Source organism: Galeopterus variegatus, unplaced genomic scaffold (genome assembly GCF_000696425.1).
Source record: "Galeopterus variegatus unplaced genomic scaffold, G_variegatus-3.0.2 Scaffold12233, whole genome shotgun sequence".
Lineage (NCBI taxonomy): Eukaryota > Metazoa > Chordata > Mammalia > Dermoptera > Cynocephalidae > Galeopterus > Galeopterus variegatus.
The window spans coordinates 13,405-38,972 of record NW_007738344.1 but is presented as its reverse complement, the minus strand read 5'-3'; the positions used below and the strand labels follow the sequence as shown (position 1 = coordinate 38,972).

Here is a 25,568-nt window from a genome sequence, read left to right as displayed (position 1 = left end):
TGTTGGCTACAGAGAAAGAAGAGTGGGGCATTTATGGCACCCCATTTATGGCAGTTTGTTTCCCACTTGGTCCGAGATCTGTGTGTGATGTGCCATGTCCGTTTTCATTCCCACCATATTCTCAGCTCAGTGTTTTCCAAGCTTGAGCTGGGCAGACAGACCTTTATGTGCAAGGACTTCCTCACTACAGATGGAAGCTGGGCTCCATGTGGGGCCAGCATGGATTTAATCCCCTGCCCCAAAGATGAAAGGACAGACCTCGTCTTCTCTACTGGTTAGGTTTGGCTGGAGGTGGCCAACAAGGGGAGGATAGAATACAAAACCAAGGAAAACAATAACTTTATTCTAGTGTTGAGTGGAAAAGAATGCTTTTATGGTACGTCAGTATGCTTAAAACTGCTTCCCCCCTCTATGCATTGTAGGTTGAGAAACCACCATGCCAGCTGCATTTCCTTTCTTTGGTCTTGGGGCTGTCTTTATTCCCAAGTTTTTCCATCCGTGTTGTCTTAATTCTTAAGCATTTGTATCTGGGTTGTCCCTAGTTTGTTAGCTGTGGAGGGATGATACTCTGGTTTGTCCCATAAAGTTTCTCCACAGGATGAAGGATATTTTTCCTGCTGACTACTCTGAGGTTCCCTAGGGGGCTTTCTCTGCTGGGGTCCCATTGGATTTCCTGAGACTATTCAGAGTACAGGTTGACTATCCCTTATCTGAAATGTGTGGGACCAGAAGAGTTTCAGATTTCTGACTTTTTCAGCTTTTGGAATATTTGCATTATACATACTGGTTGAGCATCCCAAATCTGAAAATCCCAATCTGAAATGTGTGGGACCAGAAGAGTTTCAGATTTCTGACTTTTTCAGCTTTTGGAATATTCGCATTATACATACTGGTTGAGCATCCCAAATCTGAAAATCCCAAATCCAGAATACTCCAGTGAGTATTTCCTTTGAGCATCATGTCAGTGCTCAAAAAGTTTTGGATTTGGAGCATTTTGGATTTCAGATTTTAGAATTCGGGATGCTCACCCTTTAACAGGTGCGAGAAGTTTGTCATATGGAATCCTGCTCCCCCTTCACAGTTTTAAGGGCAATGCCAAGGGCTGAAGGACAAGGCCAGGGCAGGGGATTATTCCTCCTGGACCTGATTCTTCTCTGCTCTTTTGGGATCATTTCCTCCCTTTGCTGTTGTCTGGATGGTCTGGGTCCTGCTTGCATCTATGTCCTCCCCCCTCTTCACCATCTCTGTCTCACCAAACGGGCGCTCTTTCAGTTCTTTGCACCTGCCATGTTCAAATCTTACTGCAATTTATCCTTCCTGCTTGAAGCACTTTCTGCCCTACGCTGCTCCCAGGTCTGGTCATGTGGAGAGATTAGTCAGGTAACTGAGTAAATCCACTTCCTCTGCTATGAGGTTAGGGCACCCTGAACTTCCCCTTATTGGACCACTCACCGTATTTTCTTATGATCGCTATTTCCTGATCCATTGTCTCCACTAGACTGACAGCTCTGTAAAGGCAGGAACCATGTCTGTCTTGCTCACAGCCAGGTGCCCAAAGCCTGGCAGTAGACTCTTAGTGGTAGTAATGGCTAACACTGATGGAGAGCCTCCTACCTGCCCAGCACTCTTCTAAGTGCTTTACACTTATTCAGTCAATCCCCTCAACAAGCTGGTGCAGCAACCCATTTAACAGGTGAGCAAACTTGTTAGTTAAGGAAAAGGTACAAGGTAACACAACAAATGGCGGGTTCCAGAGCCCATGCTTTTACTCCTATGTCACAGTCAGTGGGACGTGAATGACCGAGATCAGGCCAGCGGTAAGAACACAGCACCTCTCTCACACGCTTGGTTGGACCTGTTCACTTAGCTGAGCCCACTGAGTGCCAACCTCGTGCCAGGCTGTGTGCTAGGCTTTGAGGTCTGGTTGTAAGTAAGCACAGACCCTGAAGTTGGATGCTTTCAGGTCCGAGAGCTCCGTCCTCTCTCAGGATCTGCTTTCTCCATCAGCCTCTTACCTGCCTTGATAGCCAGGTTTAACCACTTAGCCTAAAGACTGAGAGGGGCCCCAAATTGGGAAGAGGGGTCCTTGAAGGAAGAACCTAAGGAAACCAGCATTGTCCGGATGCTCACTGTATCTCGGGCACTGTGCCAAATGCTTGGCCTGGGCTTGTCTCATGTGTCCTGCTTGAGAGGCAGAGGGGTTAGCATCATCCTATATTTTTGATGAAAAAACCGAGGCTCAGAGAGCATAATAACTCACCCAAGCTGGTGAGAGCAGAGCTGAGACTCATTGTCAGACTGTTCTAGCCCTTTCCATAGAGCAGGGACTTTCCCCAAGCCCCTAGCTTTGGGCTGGCTGCACCCTGGAGGCTGGCCCTCTCTAATAGTCCTGTCAGACAGATATTCCTGTCTGTCTGCCTCCCCAGGTGCTGAGTAGGGATTCTCTCCGGCTGTGTGGTCCTCAGCCTTGTCTTCCTTGCCTGGACCCCTGACCTGTCACCTGTTCTGACCGCTGGTGCTTGTGGGTCCCACACTTGTGCCTGGCTCAGCAAGACCAGGGGCCCCTGGCTCTGAGCTTCCCTCAGCCCTAAGATGATGCTTCCTCTTCTCTTACAGAGAATGGTCTTGGGACATCTGGTCCTAGAATGTCTCATTTGAAAAAGCATAAACCAAGCCCCTAGCTTCAGGCAGTCTTGTAAGTCTATTAAATCTTTTGTTAGAAAAATAGTCCAGCATGGGGAAAAGGGTCATTCAGATCCACAGCTGAATCTTGCTTTTCCCTTTTGTTCGAATTGTCTAAGCCCTAGTTTCTTCATCTGTAAAATGGGTGTAATGCTTCTCTTATGGGGTTACTTTGGGAACAGAGCTTCTGTGGTCAATAAATGTAGGTCATGTATGAGGCACTGGAGATATAGTGAAGGAAGCTGCCTGCCCTCATGGAAGTTTCAGGTGAATGTGGGTGGCAGGCATTTAAAAAATCACACAAAATAGTGGGTCATTCCCATCTATGATGAGAAAAAGACCAAAGGACCTAATTTCGATGGGCATGGAAGCTAGTCAAGAAAAGGCTCTTGGATGAACCAACAGCATTTGAGCACCTAACACCCTGCCTCAACGAGAATGCACCCAGTGCTCAGTACATGCCACCCTGGCCAAGCACCTGTGTCTGTCTGGGGCTCAGAGTCTGAGAGAATAAGATAAGGGAGTAGGACTGAATGATTCCCGAGACTGAGTTGTCCATCTCTAATGATTTCTGATTCTCTGGATCCAGGGCAATGCACTGTGTGGGACAGAGCCAGATGAAATGAGGGCCTCCAGGAAGGCAGGAAGATGAATTGCCTGTTCTGTCTGCTAGAATCTCCTTTCTCTCAGCACCTCCTAATTCCTCCAGCTGGAGCCCAACATCCTCACTCTCCTGGAGTCATTCCTATCAGCAGAAAAGCTCTAAGCCCTTTCCCAGGAACTGTGTTCTTCCTGGGGACACAGTTCTCTGGGTCCTCCCTCCCCAAACACCCACATGTCCAGTCTGGGTGATTAACCCACCTAGGGCGGTGTTCACTGATGGTGAAATTCTGAGAACAGCAGGGCTGGGAGGGAGCAGGGAGCTGAGGATTTGGGGGGTGGGCCTGTGGTCTCTTCCTTGGCTGCCCATGAGTGCTCTCAATGGAGGCTGCCCACTCAGCCTGCCCCCAGGAGCACCATGTTCCTCTGTGCTGTACATAGTCTTCTGGCCAGGACATTAGTGACAGCGCTTGTAAAGAGGTGGTTAACATTTTTTCCAGACAAAGCCAGAAACCCTGGGAGGTGATGGGAAGGCTAAGCCTGCAGAGAGTGCTGAAAGGAAGTGACTAGCTTCAGGCTCCTGAAAGAATGGTGGTGCCGCATCTTTAACTCTCTCCCACCTTTCCTGTGGAGTTCCCTGTCCCCTGTCCCCTCGGCCTCTGGAAGCAGATCAATTCTCCCCCCATCTCTTCTTCTCTACCTGGGCCCTCACTCTTACCCTCAGTGGTGTGTCAGTCAATCCCTGACTACTACTGTGCTGGCCACAGGGCCCACGAGGACCTCCCAGGGGCATCGGTGTTTCAGCCAGTGAGGCCTGAAGGGGGCAATCACGGTGGAAAGACAGGCAGCAGGATTGAGACTTCAAAGCCAGAGACTGTTCTCTGCATGAATTCAGGACTTGAAAACTCCCAGTTTGGTGGGAGAGTTATAGAGGAGTGGATGTTGAGAAAGGAACAGAGGTGCAACACAATAAAACACTAGTCCCAGAGCATTTCCAAAGAGGCTTTGAATAGCAAGTCATGCCCCAAGGTGAATTCCCCCCAACGGGTCATGAGAGGAAAGTGACAGGATCTGCAATGGAGGGCTCCCATCACCCTTCAGAACCTACAGCCCTGCTAACCGTCTGTGGCAGGACCATTCTCCAGCTGCTAGCCGCATTTCATAGGGATCAGGGGGATCCTGGGGGTGATGCTGAGCTGGTGCTGATGAAAACATCCATCCATCGTCACTCCTGGGCTCTCCGGCAGCAGCGGGCAGGAGCCCTTCCCCACCCCGTCCTCCTCGGCCTCAGTGCGCTCCTGAGTGAGTTTTGCTTCCAGCTCCCACCCAGTGTCCTGTGGGGCTGGCAGGAAGTGGAAGTGTGTTGGGCTTCAATATCCCGCCAGAAATCAGGTTGACAAAACCAAAACAAAACACCCAAAATGAGTCTTGAGAGAAAGTGACATCAATTTCCCTTGTGGACTTTCTCTGCAGAGAAGGGGTGGCTGCTGCTGTGAGTTTTGCTTCCAGCTCCCACCCAGTGTCCTGTGGGGCTGGCAGGAAGTGGAAGTGTGTGTTGGGCTTCAATATCCCGCCAGAAATCAGGTTGACAAAACCAAAACAAAACACCCAAAATGAGTCTTGAGAGAAAGTGAAATCAATTTCCCTTGTGGACTTTCTCTGCAGAGAAGGGGTGGCTGCTGCCGTGGAATTTAATCCCGAGTGCTGCTGGTAATGATGCCAATATTTTCTGGAGTCAGTTCCAAAAAGTGACTATGAGGAACAGGGGCCTGGGTAAAATGGGAAACCTTGGGACTAAGAGTTTTTCTAGTACTTGGCAATGGGAAAACCAGGGGACCAAGCAGCAGCAGTAGGCAGAAGGCTGGCTTTTCCCCACCCCCAGCCCAGCTCTCACCCGGACCTCAGCAGGGACCATGGAAGAGGAGTTGGGCTTTTGCTGAGCAGTCCTCAGGCACCTCTTAGGGCACCAGCTGTCCTGACCTCCAGCAAGTTCCCCTTGGGGTACATTTTAACTATCTCATGAGATGGTGTCAGCGTGAGCCTGCTGGATAGCATGGGGGTGGGTCTCTCCCCACTCCACCAGGCAGAACAACATGCACTATTGGATAACAGCAAATGTGCCCTCCAGTCCGCAGCTGGCATGGGTCTGTGAAGCAGCACTTGTGTCCCTGGTGCTTGCCACACCAGCCCCCTTGCCCCACATCTAATTAGCTCCCTGACTCTGCACAACAAGACACAGTCACTGCTCTCAAGGAACTCACAGCCCAGTGGAAGAGACGGGTAATTAAATAGGCAATTTAGTGTAGTATTATAGAGTGGAAAGTGCGCCTGTAGAGCCGGGCCACATATTCACAGCACGGCTCCTGTCTCTCCCATTCTATGCCCTCTTCTCCCTACCCTTGCCCTGGAATATCTCATTCAAGCTGGGTCTCAAACCAAAGCTCATTCTGCTCCAGCCAAGTCCAGTGGTTCCTTAACATGGTACCCACATTCCCAACTGCAGATGGGTGCTGGTTTGTAAAGGTTTTTCCAGTCTAGGGTGACATAAGAACTAAAGACAAAACTGCAAGTCTTTAGTTCAGCTCTACGTGTTCAACCTGAGGAACTTCCCTCTGTGCTGGGAGTCTATCTTTTCTGCTTGTTGAGATGTTAAAGCATTCTTTCTCTTATCAAGTGATGGTACTTGTGGATTGGCAATTTACGTTTTTCCAGTCTAGGGTGACATAAGAACTAAAGACAAAACTGCAAGTCTTTAGTTCAGCTCCACGTGTTCAACCTGAGGAACTTCCCTCTGTGCTGGGAGTCTATCTTTTCTGCTTGTTGAGATGTTAAAGCATTCTTTCTTTTATCAAGTGATGGTACTTGTGGATTGGCAATTTATGTTAGTTTAATTTTAATATTATGGCTTGGCAGAATAGAAAAGTTAGCATCCCTTTGCTCACTGTGCTGTGTTAGCTCAGAGTCTGGGAGCATTGTCCAACAAGCTTCTTGTCATTGAGGCTAACACTCTTGTCCAAACCCAAGCAGGAGCCCTTGGGGTATCTTTCTCAGTTTCTAATTTCCCAGTTTGTAGCAGAGGGGCAGTGTTGATATACTCAAATTCCACTCACTTCTCCAGGACATTTAGCAGGCTGCGGCAGCCAAATCCTTAAATAGAAACTACTGTTTTCTTGACGTACCAGGCTCCTGTATGTTTAATGCCTTGTGTATCCACTTTCTGGGCCAAACTCATGAAAATCTAAAGGGGAATTATCCGTCTCAGAAAGCAGTTACAATGGAAAAAAAAGCCATTAGTACTCAGCGTTATCAGGGTGTTTAATTTTTCATTGATATTTCAAGATAAAAGTTGATCTTCGGGTTGTGTTAACCCAGATCGCCAGCTTCCATTTAGACACATCTTGCTTAGAGACTGCTGTAAAAGATGCCAGGACTCTCTCTTGAGGTAGCCACATTTTAGCTTTCCTCCATCCACCTGCTCAGGTTAGGGGATCTTAGGGTCATAAGATCTACTCTGGTTAAATAAAGTCCCATGTTGCATCTGGTTGTCCTAACATTTTAGAAATGGTCCAGAGCATTGAAATCCCCCCATAAAGCTTCATGGATAGGAGAAACTGTCCATCAGGCAAGCCAAATCCCAATTATACAAGTGGTAAGGATCGTGTTCTTAGACAGTAGTTGAATGTCTCTGTGTTAAAAGTTGTTTAAAATAAGCAAGTCATGCTAAGCTTAGATATTTAGGTGTAAGGACAGTTTTGTTTGCAATTTGGCTTTGCAATGTGATGACAACTGCAAAAGAGAGTCTCCTGCCTGGACTGAGTGCTTCCCAAGGACACGAATCATGCACTCCTTATACGTGATATTGGTGGACACCCTTTTATCCCTCTGCCCATCTCTCCTTCAAACCGAACACTTCTCTTGGCGCTTAGGAGGCAAAAAAAAAAAAAAAAAAAAAAAAAAAAAAAAAAAAAGAAAAAAAAATGGTTCTTGGTGACAATGATAACACAAATAACTAATACATTTTAGAGAGAATCAGTTTCTACCTTGACTCAGATGATCACTTAGTTATTAACATTTTAAACTTGCTTATTTAGTTATTAAAAGAAAACTTTCTCTGACTTGATAATTCTATTTGGTTTGCAACCTTATGAAAAGGAACGGGGGGGTGGGGGGCGTGAAGCTGGTGGCAGCAAAGGCCTCCAGGTGAGCACTCTGTTCCGAGTCTTGGTCTCCGAGTCCTCTGGAGCCTGCCCTGGCTGCTTACTCAGAGGCTGGTCCAGACCGAAGAGCAGCAGGCATGGTCCACTTGAACTTATGTAATTGCACTTGGTTTACTTGGGCTCTTACACCAACACGATCTTTCTCACCAAATGCATGCCTCCTGTAGCAGGGAGACCTCTGACTGGTCAGCTGCTGAGGTCATGGCAAGAACATTGGAGAAGGCTTCAGGGGATGTTTCTCATCTTGCTGTGTGGCCTTGGGTAAATCTCTTTATCTCTCTGGTTCTTGGTTTCCTCATCTGTAGAATGTGTTATATTAAATCAGAATCTCTAAACCTTGGCACTGTGGACATTATGGTCAGATAATTCTTTATTGTGGGGGCTGTCCTGTGCATTGTAGGCTGTTTAACAGTATCCTGGTCTCTACCCACGAGATGCTAGTAGTACCCCCCCCCCTTCTTTGTGGCAACGAAAAATATCTCCAGACATTTTCAAATATCCTTTTTAGGGGTGGGGGTGGGGGTGGGAAATCAACCTGCATCTAGAACTATTGGATCAGATTATACTCACCTCTGTTTGAGAAACCACACTGAGGGTTGTTAAAACATCCTGGTTTATTGAGCTTCTATTAGACTTTGCAGCTTAAGTATCTGTTGAGAAAGTACCATCTACTTCATGAACATCTGTGTTAGTGCTAGGGTGGTATCTGCAAAGGCATAGAAATAGAGTAGAAAAAAGAGAGAATCCCTGTTTAGATTTTTACTCTCACTAGCCACATAATTTCAGTTTCCTCATCTGTAAAGCATCAGTTTTACACATGGTTGTCAGGATTATTGACTGTCTAATATGACCTAATTGCTCAGTGTATAGGAAAGCAACTAGATCATATTAGATTCAATAATTAAACGTGATTCTCTTTTCTCTCCCTCACCCCTAAGGGAATGAGATCTGTGAAAACAAAGCAGTGTGCTGAGAGCGGCCCGCTCCTCCAAGGCTCCAGCCCACACTACCCATTACTTGTGCACAACCACGCACTACAGAAACCAACTCCTTTGTCCCGGGGTCTCTCACCTTCTCAAAGTTCAGCCCTTGCCTTCTAGCCCAGACCCAAGGGACTAGTGAGTTGATCTTTTGCTTTAATGCTCATTTTCAGTCTCAAGAGCCAGTCTAAATTACTAAACAACTGAGAACAAGAAATGTGATATTCACCTTCCCAATGAAATTATAAGAAATGTCACTGGGGTGGCTAACACCTGTGATTCATGTGTTTTTCACCTGTGGCCGATAACTTATAATTTTACTTGAAAAGGAAGGACTGAAGTGTTCTGGATCAATGGGTTGAAAGAGGATGAGTTTTAACAGAGTGACTAAGCACAGGTTTTGTTTCAATATTGACTATTTGGGGCCTGCTTAGGATAGAAGTTTATGTAGGTGTGTTAGGGTGTTGGCATATGAAATCATGTATAATTATAATATGAACGGAGCACTGGCTGTTCTGGATCAATGGGTTGAAAGAGGATGAGTTTTAACAGAGTGACTAAGCACAGGTTTTGCTTCAATATTGACTATTTGGGGCCTGCTTAGGATAGAAGTTTCTGTAGGTGTGTTAGGGTGTTGGCATATGAAATCATGTATAATTATAATATGAACGGAGCACTGGTTAAAATGGACTAAATTATTTGAATTAAACTCTAGTCTTAAGCGATGGTTATAATTCAGTCAAGAAGTTGAATCAGTAGAGTCATAATTCCTATCAGAACCCTATCCCCTGCTTTGCTTTTTTAAAAAAAATGTATCAGTTTATCTACCTGTTGTCATACTTATTCAAAGAGGGCTCACCATGTACACAGCACATATTTTAATGCTTTTCTTTTACTCCCCCTCCCTTTTTCAGCCCCTTCTTAGCATAGAATATATAGAATGATGACTTAAAGGAGGGATTGGCAAACTATGGTCCCTGGGCCAGGTCCTGCTCACCATCTGTTTAGTAAATAAAGTTTTAATGGCATGAAGTCACACTGACTTGCTTGTGTATTGTCTATGGATGCTTTCAGACTACAACAAGACTGAGTAGTTGTGACAGAGACCCTACAGCCTGCAAAGCCTAAAATATTTACTATCTGGCCCTTTACAGAAAAAGTGTGCTGACTCCTGACTTAGAGTATGAGTGTTAGAATCAAACGCACTTGAGTTCAAATCAGGTCTTAGTGTCTTGCTAGCTGTGACACTGGAAAAGTTGCACAACCTCTCTGTGAAACCTAACCTGTAACATGGGGATAATAGATAAACATCTACATTGGAAGGTTGTTGTGAGAATTCAGTGAGACAGTATTTGTAAAAACCTACACCCTGTCCCTGGCACAGAGTAAATAATCAATACATGGTAGCTATGATGATGATTATTCATTCCTTTATCCAAGAAACGTATATCTAGTGCTTTCTCTGTGCTAGGCCTGGGGGGACATAGAAAGTTCCTGCTCTTATGGAGCTCACATTCTAATGGGGAAGACAGACAACGATCAAGAAAATAAAAAACCAGGTTATTTTCAGATAGTGGTAAGTGCCATAAATAAAATAAAATAGGATGATATAGAAGGAAGTGACAAGGCAGGGGACAGAAAGTTGTTAACTGAGCTAAGAGCTAAAATAAAAATGAATCAGCCATGCAAATATCTCGAGAAGGAATGTTCCTGGCAGAAGGGACCATGAACACAGAGTCCTGAGCCAGGACGAGCTTGGGATGCTCCAGGAACAGAGAGATGACCTTGGGACTGGGACAGAGTGAGGGAGGGAAGAATGGAGGAGGACAAGGGAGGAGAGGTAGGCAGGGGCAAAAGCATGTCAGAGCTTGCAGAAGATGTTTGGCTCAGAGGCAGGGGTGCAGTCTGAGACCACAATGGGACAGAAATGCACCTGGGTCCTTGGCCTCATTCTGTGATTATTGCTCTAAGTATTATTATTCATTTTCTTTGGTCTCTGGCATTGGTCACTGTTAGAAACAGAAATGAGTAGGGCCCTGGTGAGTCCTGGTCAACGTGTCAGCTCTTGACTGTGGCAAGCCCATCACACTGCCCTGGCTGGACACTGCCACCTCCCCTGGGCTTTTCTCCTCTTAGTGCCTCCGACTCACCCCACAGATCTTCTGGCCAATGCCATTGCCTCTTTGAAATCATTTCTTATCAGGAGCTTTTAATGCTTCTCCAGGTAGAGCACTTAAGGTGAAAGTCAGTTAATGTGATCTTAAAACTCTCAAATAAATTTCCAGCAACATAAGACCACTTGATAAGAATTTTGTCCCTAGGGTCACTCAGAATTCTCAGCTCGGTTCCCATAATTAGCATTTCTTTTATGTCTGACTCATGGAACAGGCGTGAAGAGCCCCAGTGGTAGTATTTTGCCTGCTTGAAGTTTAAAAGAAGGCCTTAGATATGATCAGTTACTCAGACTGCCTCCAGAGTTGTCAACAATGGCCATACGGTATTTCACGGTTGCAAAGCACTGCTGCACACTCAGCTCATTTAGAGGTAAAAGTGTACCTTTGGTTTCCCTCCTTTATCCTCTTGGGTGGCTCCTCCTTCCCCTCTTCTTGTTCTCCTGTTCATCTTTCTCTTGGTTATCTTCATCATCATCAAAACCCTTTATTGGAAGTACTTAGCTCACTATCAGTAATTAAAACTTCCCTTACAATGTGCAGGTATGTGTTTCTGTCTTGCCTTGCTTTAGGCATTGTTAAAAGAACAAGATCCAAATGTGGCTATCTTCCAAGCCATGCTTTCACACACTAATTCTTTTTTTTAACTGGCAGAAATTGTATAGATTTGTGGCATGCAATGGGATGTTTCAATATGTATATACATTATGGAATGATTGAACCAAGGTAATTAACATATTCATCACCTCACATACTTAACATTTTTCTGTGGTGAGAACATTTAAAATCTACTCCCTTAGCAATTTCTTAGAGTACCATACGTTATTCTTAACTATAGTCACTATACTATACAATAGATCTCTAGAACTTTCTCCTCCTGTCTAACTGAAACTTTGTACCCTTTGATCAACTTCTCCCCACTGCCTGCCCTCTCCCCCAGCTCTTGGTAACCATCATTCTGCTCTCTATTTCTATGAGTTCAATATTTTTAGAGTTCACATACAAGTAGGATTATGCAGTATATGTCTTTCTGTACCTGGCTCATTTCACTTAGCATAATGTCCTCCAGATTCATCCATGTTGTCACAAATAATATAATTTTCTTCTTTTTTAAGGCTGAATAGTATTCCATTGTATATATATAAATATATACCACATTTTCTTAAGTCATTCATCCATTGATGGATACATAGGTGGATTCTATATCTTGGCTACTGTGAATAATACTACAACAAACGTGGGGGTGCTGCTCTCTCTTTGACATACTGATTTTATTTCCTCTGGATATACAGCTGAAGTGGGATTGCTGAATCATGAATTTTCTGAGGAGCCTTCCCATTGTTTCATAATGGCTGTACTGCAAACACTGATTCTTAATCTGAAGTCCATGAATGACCTCGGAGAGGGGTTATGAACCTGCTGAAATTGAATGCAAACTTTTGCATGTATAACTTTTCCTAGGAAAGAGTCTGGAGTTAGATTCCCAAAGTGTTTCCTGATGTCAAAAAGTTAGGAACTACTGCTTTAAAGACTTACTGACTAACAAAATACAATTATATTGTATAATATTGAATATACTAATTATCCTGATTTGAACATCACATATTGCGTACAGGTATTGGTATTCAATGCTGTATCCCACAGATACGTACAATCAATTATGTTTCAATTAAAAAAAAAAAAAAAGACCTACCAACTCAATCAGTAGTATGGTTGTCAAAAGAAAACTCTATGAAAATTTATAACTGGAAAAGGATAACATGCTGAGGTTGAAGCTGGGAAAGCCTGTGATTCTAAAATACCCCATTGATCAATTATGATCTGTGAAAGCAGGTAGGACTGATACCTGGATCAAGTGAAAACTTTCTTTTAGAGGACTAGACATTTTCCTAGGAACTCTTATGATAACTGCAAACACTATCCAGTACCCATTAAGTATCAAGCACTGTGTCAGTGCCTTTCATATTTTAACTCTTAATCCTCACAACCCTGTGAAGGAACTACTATTATTAGCCTTGTTTTACAGATGAGGAAAATGAGGTACAGAGAGATAAAACCATAAGTTGAGTTTACATTCAACATTCCAAGACCCTTAACAACTGTGGTTAATGTAGTTTGTCGAGTTATAATTAATGGTTCAGAATAATTATCATTTTGGGTGTATCTAAGTGGCTGCTATGTTGTAATCTTGAAGCACATGCCTAATTAATAACTGGATTCCTATATGTGCCACCTGTGGTTTTGCGAATCAGAACAGTTTACCAGGTCACATGCAGAGGAGAGACAGTTGACTGCTCTTCTTAATTAGAATTTGGCAAAGAGTCACTATGGCTTATAAAATGGGGTTACTAACCAAACAGGTAATTTTATTTTTATAACTAGTATCACTATCAGAAAATATTCATGCTGTGTACATAAGGCACGCCAAAACTCTGCAGAGTTTAAAGTCAACTAAACCTTATCTTTGGGAAGTTAAAATTTTATTCATTCCAAGATTTGATCAATTTATGGGGCTTTAGATATAATTTGCTCTTTACCTAGGTTATGAGGTGTTGTAAAAAAAATTCATGGAAATATCAGTATTACCTTTTAATTCTATTTTCCCATGAACTTTCTGAAGTACCTTCATATATTTACCCAACAATTAATGAGCAGGTGATCTATAAATATAGACAGACTCTCCTCTAAGACCATTACTTTAATAACCTTGAGAAAAACCATCATTATTTACATTAAGATTTATTAACCACATCCACTACCTGTAGTGGTTACTAGGAATTCTACAATTCAAGGATGTGTGCTTAATTTACATATGTGTCCAGTGATTTATGAAGGTGAAATAGGAACACCAGACCAGAACTGAGAGCTTCTGGAAAAAATAACTACAACATAATTGATAAAGGGAGAAAATATTTTGCCACTTTGTAAGCAGAGTGGGATGCATAACCAGAATGGACTGAGGTATATAATTCACCCCAAGTAAAGTACCAGGCTCCATGAACCATCAAACCAGTAGTTTATAACAAGAGGAAATTGCTCCTTGTGATCCTGGATTATGGAAAGCCTATTCTCTAATATCTTACTTTCATGTTGGAGATCATTTTTGTAATGAACTTTATATATTTTATGGAGTAATATGATGACGATTGCCAGTTAGAAAAGATTTGGTTAAAACCATAGTCAACTGTGTTATGTTACCCAGGTTTTGCTATCTATCAGGTAACTTCAATAAATGGAAACTGGGTTGAGAAAAATTCTTTACTTTAGAAATCTTTTCTTTTGGAAAATCTGTAAGTTAAAAGCTAAAGACTGTTACCCAGAGTATGTTTAGAACACCTAAGAGAATAAATTTCCCCAAAGAAAATCTTGAGCTTTTATATGTCCTTGAAAGTAATATAACTAAATTTTTTTTAGAAGTATTCTACAAATGAGCCTTAGTTGAACTTAGATTGATCTTCCTGCCAATTAGACATAATGAGTGAAGTTCTGGCTTATTTTTGAACTTATTAGAAAAAGAATAATCTAAATGCAAAGTAGTTCTTCTTTTCCTCTTCATGAAAATTCTTTTTATTTATTTATTTTTTTGACAAAGACTGATTCCAAGGGAGAAAAGATAAAAATATGTCTGCCTCTGGCCATGTCTAACTTTCTTTTCTTTTTTTCTTAATTTTTATTGAATCAGGATTATACATATTTTGGGGGTTCGACATTGACATATGTTGATTGGATCAATATTACTAGAATATATATTGTTACAAATCATACTTATTCTTTATGCTCCTTGTCCAATCTCTCCCTATCCCCCTCTCCCTCCTTCACCTTGTCTAGCTTTCCTTTTCGAGTATTTTCAAATTCCTTTTCTCGAGTGTATTGGGCATGGGCGTGTTGACCTCCCAGTCTCTGCTTTGCCTTGTTCTCAATTGTGACATTCTAGTCCATTCTAGTCCATTCTCGTCCAGTGGACCACCCCCCAACTGTGTTGCTGGTCACCACTGAAGGTCTGGGAACCGATTCTCCGTTGCCTCTACTCTGACCCAGGGAGTTGGGGAGGGGGAGAGCTGGAAAATCTGCTGCCTACATCTCGTCGAGCTTGGGTACATGCATGCCCTGAGACCCATAAAGTCCTGAGCCCCCAAAACTCTATGGTTCACACATCCCTCCTTGAATATTTCTGTCCTTAGAGCTATCCTTGTCCAGACCTGTTGAAAGTTTTAATAGCCATTCACAAAGTCCTTTCCTAAGTAGTTAATCATGTCTTGTATTTAGTTACTCAACAAATAGATACTGAGCATCTGTTTTGTGCAAGGCACTGCTAGGTGCTAGAAACTCAGAGGAAGAGAATGGGAGAAGTCAAGAATGACATTAAGAGGAAACAGTAGATGTTAAATGACTAATTCTACAATTAAGTATTTAATTATGATTGTGATAAGTCCCCTGGGGAGAAGCATAAGAAAGGGTCTTATGCTTAGTCTGGAGGGTCAATAAAGGTTTTCATGAGGAAGTGAGATTTGAGCTGTGTTATGAAGCATGAATTGGAGAGAAGGGGGGTGTGGGGGAGACCATTGCAGGCAGAGGAAGGATCACGGGCAAGGGAAGGCAGAACCTATCTTTCTTGAGAAGGTGAAAACCAGGGTGGCTGAAGGCAGAGAGAGAAAGGATGAATGGAAGGAGACGAGGGAGGTGAGATTAGCAAGGATGGACCATGCCAGGCATTAGAGGCCATGTTAAAGACTTTACTTTTTATCCTAAAATCTGTAAGAAATAATTGAAAGGACTTAGTCAGTTGGAGTAAGAATGAGGTGGAAAGATGGGATGTTTGACATGGTCAGTGTTGCATTTTCAAATGTTCACTCTGGCTGATGTGTGGGCGAGGTTCAGAAGGGTAGTGGGTAGCGGCAGGTGACAGGAGGAGTCCAGGCAGTAGTTGCTGTGGCTCCAGGTGAAATGCTGGTGCTTTGGATTAGGATAGTGCAGGTCGAGAGGGAGATAAGTGGATGATGGGCTTAGAGCTATTGAGAAGGTAACTCTGCCAGGAGTTCGTGTTGGATTGGATGTGAGAAGGCGAGAATGACTACTAGGTTCCTGGTCTGCTAAGGAGAGAGTCTGGAGTGAGGATAAAGGAAGGCCCTGAGCCAGCAAAGATGTCAAGAAAAACCATCTAGGTAGGAAGAAAGAAAAGCAGGAGGGCTGGGGTTGTGAAAGCCGAGAGAAGGCCTTGCTGCTCACACCCAGAGCTTGGACTTGTTCAACAAGTCATTAATACCCAATAATCTGACATCAGGCTCTGCAAGAGCAGAAAAGCTCTGGAAGAGTCTGGGCATGCACATCTAGTCCACAATTGGGATCTCTTTTCCAGAGGACATGACACTTTGTTTCTATATCACTCCTGCCAGCGTCTCTGCTCCATAAACCATCTTGGACAATATCTTCCAAGAACCAGCACTGATTTTCAGGGGAGTATAAGCAATATTTAGGAACAAAAGCTTTTCCTAAGAGACATGTTGTCTTCAGAGATGCAATTCTGAGCACAACAAAGACAAGCTTTTATGATGTCGTGCAGGGTAGCCTGGCTTGTTAGAAGCTCCTAAATCTCATCATTCCAGGTTGGGATCTTTGCTTTATCTCAGCCCAACCAGAAGTGTCACTGAGGTTGTTCTGATAGTCATTGGGGCTATCCACAACTGTTTAGGTATTTGGTTTGGGGCACATGATAGGATTACACTGCTTTACCCATTTGCTTTACATGACTTACTTTAGCTAGTGAGTTGTGAATAGAAGTGATATGTGGGTTAAGAGTCACTTCACAGTTCACTACGCTCTCTTTTCCCAGTCCTGGCAATCATGAAGGCACGTGTCATCATATTGCCTCCCTCGGCCTCAGTCCCTTAGCAGCCACTTTGAGCAGAACCCCTATAATAAACTGTTGTAGCAGGCAAGAAATAAACGTTGTTGTCTTGAGACTCACGTTTGTTGCTGTATCAGATCCCAGTCCATCCTGACTGCTACAGACACTCTTTCCAGAACAAAGTAACCTTAAGGGTTTATATGAGTTTCAAAGGTTTTAGGACAAATTCTTTGTCAGAATTCAAGTTCAAACGGATAGGATTTCCATTTTTGCCCCCAAAATTTTTGCAAGAAGTATGTTTTCCAAGGGCAGTCTCTTGGCAGCCTACTTCTGAGATGAGGAGTCCAAAGAACTATGGCCATTTCCATAGCAAATCCTAACAACAGTTATATATCACTACTAGTTAGTAAATCTTACCATGTGGCAGGCATGTGCTAATTATCTTGTATACATTATTTTACCTCAAAATAACCCAATAAGTAAGTGGACATTAGCAAATCCATTTTCAAAATGAGAGAACTGGGGTTCAGAGAGGTTAAGTAACTTGCTCACACAGCTAGTAAGAGGCAGACCCAAGATTGGAAACTGGGTTGTCTGGCTCCGTGGCCCTTGTAGAACTCTCAGACATTCTGCTAGAAAGACTCAGGGCTATTCCACTGATGTCTCAACTAGCAGCTCTGTTCTTAAGCCAACCCATCTGAGTATTAGTACCCTCAACTCTTCCATATAGCAGGACTTACCATTAAGATATGTTTTTCCAGGCCTAAGAGCTGGTGGCCCAGCCCTAACTGCCAGGCTCGAACCTAGGCTGTTTTAATAACATTTCATGTACTTGGGATAGACTCAGACAGATCTGAACTCAAATTGGGGTTCTGCCCCTTACCAGATTCACCCGATTGCTCTCTGTGCCTCAGTTTTCACATTTGAAAATGGGGGTGATAACAGTTCCTAGCCCATGGAGCTGCTGGGAGAATGGGCTTCTCATTTGCCTGTTTGCCCTCAGCTCCATTGCCCATCTGTCCTTGTACTACTCTATATCTTGGGGGGATCTCCCTGCCAACTTATTCCTCAGGCTCCTTTCACCTTGGTTCAGCCAATAGGAGGAGCTGGCAGGTGGTAGGAGGGCAAAAAGAAGGTAAAAGCTGGGGTATTTCCCTCTTTCTTGGGTGGCATCTCCAGCGGTGGTGGCTCTGTAGTTCGGGCCCCTTCTGGGCAACCTCCCTCCCATTGGTCCCAGTTGTCACCCAGGCAGCTCTGTCTCCTGGCTCTGTTAACACCTCACTTTGTCACTCGGGCTCTAGGGAGGGTAGTGATCTTGCTGTTGCTAATCTCTGGCTTTCTTCACCATCTCCTTTCAGGTCTTCCAAGACCTTTCTTTTTTTGTGGGGGGCAGCTGGCAAGTATGGGGATCCAAATCCTTGACTTTGGCATTATAACACTGCACTCTAACTGGCCAGCCTCCAGGACCTTTATAAGTAGTTCTCTGTATTAAAGTCCCACTACTGAGCTGTCCAGCTTGGGCTCCGTTTTCCTGACTACAACATGACTGATGCAGAGGATTGCTTGAGATAATGCCTATAAAGTAGTAGAATAGTGCTTGGCACATAGTAAGTGCTCAATAAAGGGAAGCTTGCAAAATGCACTTACTTTCTTCCTATCTAGATTCTTTGCTGCCAGTTTCCCCCAGGCAGGCACCTGCACACATCGTAGCTCCTGAATCACTGCCCACTTCTCCTCCTTCCAGTTTGTCCAAGTCCGTACACCCGGGCTTCTGTTTTCATTCATACTTCTCAAATCTTACAAGGTAAAGGGTATGTGAATGCCTCTATTACATTTATGACACATGTCACAATTTTATTTTTAACCTTTCACCTGCTTTATCTGTCCCCTTCTGGCTTTCCAACCCCTCCCAATGCCTCCCTCTGCCACTTTTCCACTTATCCACTCCAGCCACACTGACCTTTGTTCAGTTCTCACTCTCTGCCATGCTCCCTCTCCGGGCTTTGGCATATAGTTTCCTCATCTTGGAAAGGTCTTCTCTGGGCTCTTTCATGGCCACACCCTTCCCACACCCCAGCCCAGGGTGGCTGCCAGAAGCCTTCCGTGACCACCCAATGTCGGTTACCTCTGTTATTCTCTTTGACAGATGCTCTTCGGATTCTTCATTGCACTTTTCTTATCTTGTTTACTTGTTTATTACCTTTCTCCATCCCTACATGCCATAGGACATTAGACTACCTGTTCCATGAGGGCAGGATCCATGTGTGACCTCTCCATCTGTGTATCTTTAACACTTTGCAAGATGCCTGGCACAAAACAGGCTCTCAGTCACTGTGTTGTCAATGAATGAATGTTGGATTAATCTGTCTTTAAACAGCTCATGTCATGGTTCCCTAGATGTCGGATCCATGTGTGACCTCTCCATCTGTGTATCTTTAACACTTTGCAAGATGCCTGGCACAAAGCAGGCTCTCAGTCACTGTGTTGTCAATGAATGAATGTTGGATTAATCTGTCTTTAAACAGCTCATGTCATGGTTCCCTAGATGTCCAATAGTGATCATTTTTGGGACACCCCTCTCTCACCCAGCTTAGCTGGATGTTGTGTTGTGCAGAAGCCAAGCAGAGGCACTGGCTCAGTCCAGGCTGGTCTCCTTCAGTCTTACACCTTGCCCCGGCCCTGGATGGTACATGAAGCTCCATTTCCTGCCTGACATGCTCAGCCCACTGGGACCTTCTCTGAGACTTCAGACTATCACTCTTCAAAATCCTGTCATCTTCACCCTCCCTCAAAGATCTGTCACCTCCAAGTTCCTACATCAGAGCGATCTCACATCTGAACCACAGTTGGACCCCTCAGCCCTGTCCCCTTCTCAGTGCTGGGCCATCCTGGCCCCTCTCCCCTTCTTAGACAATGTCCCCTGCTCACATAATCGAGCTTGACTCCGTGAGAAAAACAAAGGCCCATTTTGGTTTTGTTTTCTTGGCTACCAATTCCAGTTGAGGAGCTTCTCACTTCTTGGCTTTCAGTCACAAAAAGACTGTTAATTGTCATTACTCAGCTTCTTTCAAGGACTTAGGGAATCTCATGATTTCAACCTCAGAGCCTGTCTATGCTCCTGAGAGAAGGAAAACATACCTTTCATTCTTTGGCAATGAGCTAACAGTTGTTAAAGAAGAAAAAAAATACAAGTGAATTTCTTTTCTTAATTACCCTGCTCCACTAGTTATACTATCTAGTGTCCCAGTTCCCCTCTAGAGATGGTGCCCTGCCCTGAGGCACAGCAAGTGACTGCAAGCCTGGAATTTTACCTAGTTCCTGCCCTGCTTCCCTCCTGGGGGGTAGAGACTTGTCATATACCCCATTCAGTATGAGGTGCCAGGACAGATCTCCCAGAAGCCTGACTGCCTCCTGGTTGGCTCCAGTGTATTCAATGGCCATCTTGAGAGACTGCTGCTCTAACCCGCCTGTCACATGGACCCTCCCCATCCCAGTGGATGTCTGACTTGGACCTGGGCTTGGTGCACTTTTTGGGCACTGTGTCTAACTAGAGCTGGCTTTGGTATCTGAGGAAGTTTCCTCACCTTCCATTCTATTTGGCTGTACCCTCCCTGCTCTCCCCACTAGGCTGAGGTCCCAGCATGTCTTATACCTGAGCCCAGGAAGTTTATACCACCACATGCCATAATTTTTGGCCACAATTAAGTCTTCTTTAAGACTTAAAAGTATATATATGAGGAAATATCCCAACATTTTTTTCAGTTGGAAATATCCAAATATTTTAGCTTGCGAGCAATAGCTCGGGACTAAGCAAATGGTTGTCTGTGGCTGTGGGCTGGGCCTACATTTCTTGGTGCAGCATTTTGGAGGGGTGGGCTTTCTCTAGAAGAAGCCAGAGTGTTCATTATTTGCTACTCTAAATTATTCAACTTTGAATTATGATTACAGCAACCAATGTACATGTAGTGGGTAATGCGATTAGCAGTTGAAGTGTGGTGTGTAGTTATAGACATTGCTGACCAGCACTATGCTTACTGTTTCAATCATACTTGGACGTTTCCCATTTGAAGCTTAATCTACTGATTAACTCACTGATAAAGCAGTTTTCAGTCTTATTATGCCACAAATTTGGTAAAAGTAAGTCAGAGGGGTTCCCTTCTCTTCTGGCCCAAGGTCCTTTTCAAATGGCAGAGTCTGAGACCACTGCCATCCTTCAGCATGAGACTGGCAGAGACTACTTCTAAAATCTCTCTTTCTTTTTTCATGTTTGAGTCATTCTAGCAGTGAGATTTGGGCTCGAAATTAAATATGACTCAGGAATGCATTTACCTGAGAGTAACAGAAGACAAGATTCTACTGGCTTAAACAGGTAGAGGTGTGCGATTGGTGGTATTGGGTTTGAACACTAAATTACACAGAAAATGGGGGGTGGGTGGGAGGTGAATGAAAAAGCAGCAGTGCCAACTGTGTCTGTTCCCTTCTGCTAGGAAAGAAAAGCTTCTCCAGAAATCTTCACATTCGCCTTTCTCTTAGGTTGCATTGCCCAGAATTGGGTCATATGACCATCTTGCCTGCAGGTACAGTTGCAGTACTTTGGAACAAGTCAGTCATAGTTGGCTTAGATACCCTGATTTATTCTTTTCTCAGTACTCAGGGCAGGAGATCACCCTGAACAAAATCAATAGGTAGGAATAGATACTGGACAGGCAGGTCTTGGTGCCTGCCCCAAATCAACTAAGTGAATTCTAGAAGCCACAGGCCAATGAACTTGATGCTGATTTTTGAAACTTTTTGGAAACAATGATTAAACAGGAGTAGTGTATTCTAGACTGTAAGCTCTAAGGGAGTTGGCATTGTGCTGTCTTGTTCAATGCTGTATCTACAACAGGGTGCCTGGCATGAAGTTGATGTTCTATAAATATTTATTGAATAAATGAATAAACAAAAGGAGGCTGAAGAAAAGTAGATGATGAGAACAGCCTGGGTCTAGTAAGAATAAGTTTTGCCAAACCAACTATTTCCTTTAAAAGTTTTGGGTAGAATAATTGTTATATTTTAGCTCAGGGAATGCCATAGGTACTTTATCATTGGACTTTGTAAGTCAGTTGACAATATTCTCATAATACTCTTGCAGAGAAGTGCTAATTTTGCTGTATGTAGGTGGATCTGTAGCAACTTGAACACAAGTACCCAAGTAAGTTTTGGTCACTAAATCTAGGCTGGTCTGGAGGGAAGCCTGTTGAACAGGGACTACTAGGAAGGCAGAGTGAATTATTGTCAGCAATGTGGGACTTAATATAAAACCTAGGTTCAAATCCCTTCTCTGCTACCTTCTATCTGGGTGATTTTGGCAATTTATTTAATTTCTCTGAGCCTCATTTTTTTTAAATCTGTAAATTGAAGATCATAATATCTGGTAAGATCATCATGGGAATGAGTCAAGTTAAGATGTTAGCAGGTATGTCAATATGTAGGATGGCACGAAAAAGATTTTAAAAAATCCTGAAAAACTGGAAAAGGGACAAAACAAAATGAAATGCAATGTGCACAGAGATAGATGTTTATTACTTTCACAAATGCAGGATGGGAAAAGCCTGGCTTTCTTAATATAAAACCTAGGTTCAAATCCCTTCTCTGCTACCTTCTATCTGGGTGATTTTGGCAATTTATTTAATTTCTCTGAGCCTCATTTTTTTTAAATCTGTAAATTGAAGATCATAATATCTGGTAAGATCATCATGGGAATGAGTCAAGTTAAGATGTTAGCAGGTATGTCAATATGTAGGATGGCACGAAAAAGATTTTAAAAAATCCTGAAAAACTGGAAAAGGGACAAAACAAAATGAAATGCAATGTGCACAGAGATAGATGTTTATTACTTTCACAAATGCAGGATGGAAAAAGCCTGGCTTTCCTGAGGCTTCTCTGCTGGTACCATGGATGGGACCAGCTTTTTTTTTTTTTTCCTTTTTGTCTTTTTTTCTGACCGGTAACGGGATCGCAACCCTCGGTGTCGCACCCGTACCGGGGACCAGCAACAGGATCGCAACACTCGGTGTTGCACCCGCACCGCGCTCAGCCAGTGAGTGGGAACTGGTCTCCACATGGGATCCGAACCCTCGGCGGGAGCGCCGCTGCGCTCCCAAGCGGCGCACTCTCCAGTGCACCACCGGGCCGGCCCGGGACCAGCTTTTTATAGGATCTAATCAGACACCCTTTATGGAGGTAAGGAATCTAACATCTTAAAATACCACCCTGAAAACAAAAGGAAACTAGTTTGTGCTATGGAAAGGATGGCTTACTAAATATGTAGAGTTTATAGTGATGTAACTTTTCTCATTCCTGATATTGGTAATGTATGCCTTCTCTCTCTCTCTTCCTTGTCAGTCTGGCTAGAGACTTATCAGTTTTATTGATCTTCTCAAAGAACCAACTTTCAGTTTCAATAATTTTCTCTAGTATTTTTGTTTTTTACTTTTTCTGTTTTCATTGATTTCTGTCCTTATCTTTCTTATTTCCTGTTTTTGTTTTGCTTAATTTGGCTTTAATTTGTTCTTCTTTCTTAAAGCTGAATTGGAGGTCAATAATTTGGGATCTTCTTTTCTACCTATAAGTGCTTTAGTGCTATAAATTTCTCTCTAAGTACTGTTTTATTTGCATTCCTCCAATTATGATGTGTTATGTTTTCAGTATCTTTCACTTCAAAGTATTTTCTAATTCTATTTTTATTTCTCCTTTAAGCCATGGTTTTTTAGAAGTTTCCCAACATTTGGGGATTTTTCAGGTACCTTTAAGTTATTGATTTCTAATTTCCATGTGGTCAGGGTATACGTTTTATATGATTTGAATCTTTATAAATGTATTCAGGCTTGTTTTATGGCGCAGAATATGGTCTATTTTAGTAAATGTTCTGTGTTCACTTGAAAAGAATGTATATTTTCCTGTTACTGAGTGGAGTGTTCTATAAATGTCAATTAAGGCCAAGTTGGTTGATAGTTTCCTGCAAGCTTTTTACATCTTACTGACTTTCGGCCTACTTACTCCAGCAGTTATTAAGAGAGGGGTGTTGAAATTGCTGAGTATAATTGTAGATTCTTCCATTTCATCTTGCAAATCTGTTAGTTTTTAATTCATGTATTTTGAAGGTCTGTATGACACACATAAATGTTTAGAATTTTTATCCTTTTGATGGATTGACCCCTTTATTATTATAAAATGATCCTCTGTATTTCTGGTAATATTCCTTGTATTGAAATCTACTTTGTCTAATATCAATATAACCACCTATATTTCTTTTTTTTTTTTTTGTCTTTTTTGTGACTGGTAAGGGGATTGCAATCCTTGGTGTGGTGTCGCCCACACTGCGCTCAGCCAGTGAGCACACTGGCCATCCCTATATAGGATCCGAACCTGCGGCGGGAGTGTCACTGCACTCCCAGCGCCACACTCTCCCGAGTGAGCCACGGAGTCGGTCCCTATATTTCTTTTGATTAGTATCAGCACGGCACATCGTTTTCTAATCTTTTACCTTTAACTTATTTGTCTATTTATTTGGTGAATGGCCAGTCAGGGGACCCGAATCCTTGAGCTTGGTGCTGTCAGCACTATGCTCTAACCAACTGAGTTAACTGGCCAGTCCTGTCTTTATATTTAAAGTGGGTTTTTAGTCGATGTCATATAGTTGGTTCTTGCTTCTCTTCTTCAATCTGACAACCTCTGCCTTTTAATTAGGATGGTTACTGTTATGATTGGGTTTAAATCTACTATCTTTGTATGTGTTTTCTCTTTATCACATTTATTCTTTCTCGTTTTCTCATTTACTACCTTCTTTTGGTTTCACTCAGCATTTTTTTTATTATTCTACTTAATCTTGTTTGTTGATGTATAAGCTATAACTCTTTGTTTTGTTTTTATAGTAGTTGCTTAGGAGTTAAAGTATACCACTTTAGGGCAGGCCGGGTGGCACACTCGGTAGAGTGCGGCGCTTGGGAGCGCGGCGGCGCTCCGGCCGAGGGTTCGGATCCCATATAGAGACCAGTCCGCTCACTGGTTGAGCGCGGTGTGGGCGCGACACTGAGGGTTGTGATTCCATTGCCGGTTGCGGTGTGGGCACGACACCGAGGGTTGCGATCCTGTTACCGTTACCGGTCACGAAAAAAAAACAAAAAGAAAAAAAAAAAGTATACCACTTTAACTTATTACAGTTTACCTGCAAGTATACCATGCCATTTTGTGCTCGGTGTAAGAATCTTATGATAGAATACTTTCTCATTCTTGGACTTTGCTGTTGTCACACATTTTTATTTCTACTTTTGTTCTAAACCCCACAAAATATTATTTTTATACTAAGTAGTCAGTTATCTTTAAAAGAGTTTTAAAATCATAAAAAATTACCTACATATTTATGCTTTTTGAAACTCTTTATTCCTTTGTGTATATTCAGATTTCCATCTGGTAGCATTTTCTTTTTGCCTGAAGGACTTTCTTTAATAATTTATTTTAGTGTGAGTCTGCTGATGATAAATTCTTTCAGCTTTTGTGTGTCAGAACATGTCTTTCTTTTTGTCTTGTTTTGAAGTATATCTATTTAGAGAAAGAATTCTAGAGTGACAGTTTTTCCAGTAAGTACTTTAAGATACTGCTCCACTGTCTTCTTGTTTGCAAATTTCTGATGAGAAGTCTGCTGTTATTCTTATCTCTGTTTTGTACAGAAATGTCTTTTCTTTTCTCTGACTGCTTTTAAGATTTTCTCTTTATCACTGGTTTTGGGCAATAGTATAGTATTCTTCATATCTCCACTTAGTTTGTTGAGCTTCCTGAATTTGTAAGTTTATATTTTATAAAATTTGGAAGTTTATATTATCATTTCTCCAATTATTTTTTTCTGTCCTCCCTGATTTGTTCTCATCTCATATTTCTCTTTTTTAAAGGGAATTTAATTGCATGTACACTAAGCTCATTGATACTCTGTTCACTTTTATTTTCAGTCTTTTTCTTTCTTCAGTGTTTTTAGATAGTTTCTTTTTTCTTTTTCTTTTTCTTTTTTTTTTTTTTTTTTTTTTTTTTTTTTTCC

At 42.7% G+C, this 25,568-nt stretch overlaps 1 protein-coding gene across 1 annotated transcript in view; it reads left to right on the top strand.

The window, feature by feature from the left end:
- Positions 1 to 25,568, top strand: part of LOC103611001 (glycerol-3-phosphate acyltransferase 1, mitochondrial-like) — a gene marked incomplete at its 3' end in the record, with an annotated part of 39,540 nt that overhangs the window by 832 nt on the left and 13,140 nt on the right. The window lies entirely within an intron of this gene.